Source organism: Rhincodon typus, chromosome 40 (assembly GCF_021869965.1).
Source record: "Rhincodon typus isolate 14 chromosome 40, sRhiTyp1.1, whole genome shotgun sequence".
In the NCBI taxonomy this organism is placed as follows: Eukaryota; Metazoa; Chordata; class Chondrichthyes; order Orectolobiformes; family Rhincodontidae; genus Rhincodon; species Rhincodon typus.
Window position 1 is genome coordinate 3,262,310 of NC_063371.1, and position 2,446 is coordinate 3,264,755.

The 2,446-nt window shown below is 54.2% G+C and overlaps 1 protein-coding gene across 2 annotated transcripts in view; it reads left to right on the top strand.

Annotated features, from left to right (window-relative positions):
• Window positions 1–2,446, top strand: part of LOC109924730 (LIM domain-binding protein 1-like) — a 14,940-nt gene that overhangs the window by 9,232 nt on the left and 3,262 nt on the right. The window lies entirely within an intron of this gene.

The window sequence follows — 2,446 nt, forward strand, 5'->3', positions numbered from 1 at the left end:
GCCGGGAAATTGGAACATTGCACTTATTGACACCCCTAAAGCCCAACTCTAGCGGCCACCTTTTCCGCTGACCGGGGCCGGGGGGGTTGGGGTTTGCTGCTTTTTCCCATTTCCCAAGCGCATCCCGTCTTCCAGAGCTCCCAGCGCAATGAGGAGGTTTCGGAAAGGCGGGGGGTGGCGTGGAGAGAGGGGGTGGAGGGGATAGACCACAAGGAGAGGTGTGAGGTGAGGCGGCGCAGCAGAGCCAGGGCCAGGAATTAAGCTGATCTTGCAGGAGCAATAGGCAGCGAACATCGGAGTGAAAACGCCAGGCCCGGGCTGATCTTCTACCCCCCTACCCCCCACCACTCCCCACCACCTCCCAATGTCCTGTTCATATCTAGAAATCTATCGACCTCTGCCTGGAGCGTACTCAGCCTCCGTGTGGGCGGACAATTCCAAAGATTTCCCACCCTCCCATCTGAAGACGTTTCTCCTCCGAATTGACTGCGCTCTTGTTCAGAGACTGTGTCCCACTGGTTCCACCCTCCTGAGAACTTGCTGGCCAGCCCGATGAGAATCCGAACATGCTCCAGTGAGATCACCTCTCACTCTTGTGAGCTGCGGCGAATTCAGTCTGTCCTGGCCACCATTCCCGGGAATCATTCTGGGGAAATCCCCTCTTGGGCGAGTCTGTCGCTCCTGAGATAAGGAGATCGAAAGCAGCGCACAACCCTCCAGGTCCAACCGAGCTGCCCCACAACAGCATTGAGACTTCACCATGTCTGAAAGCCCCATCCTCTTGCAGCGAAGTACCATTTTGCCCTCCCGGAGCACTTGCTGTGGCCCGAGCGTTTGCTTTCAGGGACCGGCGAGCCACAGAACGCCATTTCCGATCTCCACATTTCTCAGTTGCCCGCCACTGAAGAAATGTTCCGTGTTTTAAGCCCCTTCTACAGAAGTGGTTCTCCCACTGGCCCCTTTTTTTTTTTGTCCCAGGAGAGCAGGAGCCGCCGGAGATCCACGTTAAGTGGGAGTGCTGTGCGAACTGGCCCAATAGCTTAGCGGATGGGTTCGGGATTGAGCATCCCCATCTAAAATCCCCTGCTTGGAGCGAAGGGCGGTGAAGGGGTAGTGGCCAGGCGGATAGTTTGAAGCCTTTTTGACTCGTCAGGCAGCTTTAGATCGAGCTGTTTGTGGCTGGAAGAGGAGGAGCTGTCGAGCAATATTATTCTTAGAGATAGTAGGAACTGCAGTCGCTGGAGAATCTGAGATAACAAGGTGTAGAGCTGGATGAACACAGCAGGCCAAGCAGCATCAGAGGAGCAGGGAAGCAGACGTTGCGGGTCTGGACCCTTCTTCAGAAACCTTTTTCGAAACGTCAGCTTCCCTGCTCCTGTGATGCTGCCTGGCCTGCTGTGTTCCTCCAGCTCCACACCTTGTTATTTCCAGGAATATTATTCTTGCCCTTCAGCTTGGCTGCTTTCCTCTCTCCTCTCTCTCTGTCTCTGGTGTAGTTCCAACTGTGACTGCGGGGGGGGGTGTGTAGAGGGCAGGGTTTCTGGAGGCATCTCTTTTCTTTGTAATACCTGCTGAGTTCTTGAGATCTCAATGTTTGCCCTGACTTGGAAAGTGGAGGGGGCTGGTGGGCGGAGAGAAAATAAAACTGAAATGGCTCCCTGAAGTTTTCCTTAAATTCAGTGCCAGGTTGAATCCTTAAACGCAACTTCTCACTTTGATCTGCCTTGTGCCTAGTTTCCCACCCCCCCCCCAAATCCTTGAGTGTGTATCTGAAGGAGAATTTCTAACCCCCTCCCCCCCAAAAATAAACACAGAAAGCCCAAATGGGAATCTTGTGACCGGGAAACGGGGAAATTCGATGACGGGGGTTGATGGGGGTGGGGGGAATAGTTCTCTGCAAAATCGTCACGGCGTCGCCCGCATCCGGAGCTCGGTTTGGGGGACAGTTTGCGCCGTGGTCCTGAGGTCAACGTGGCAGTAGCGGTTACATGCACAGGAGGCTGGTAGCATCGCATGGACGTGCTGATTGAGACTGGGTTGGATGGCGGGGGCGCGCGGTCTGATAATACTGAGGCTCTGCGAAAGGGGCCACAGTAAGTGTCTGCAACGTTTCTTGTCCCGCACGCAAGATCTGGCAAGTTTTGTGGCAGTAAAGTTGAGGGATGGGGGGGTATGTAACTGATTGATGCTGAAGATTTGCATGCAGCGAGTGGGGTAGAGACTTGAGTCGGGCGATTTGGACCTTTTGAACTAATCTCTTCTCTTGCAGGTTCAGCCCGAGGGTAAATGTTGTTGTTGGGCTAAACAAGGGCTTGAGGGGTTATCACCCTGACCAGCATCTCCCAACCCCCACCACCCACACCATGTGTAAGCACAAAGTAGGAAGCTGTTAGTCCCATATGGTTGATGGGGAGGGGGGAGCAGACTGCTTTGAAAACACTCTCTG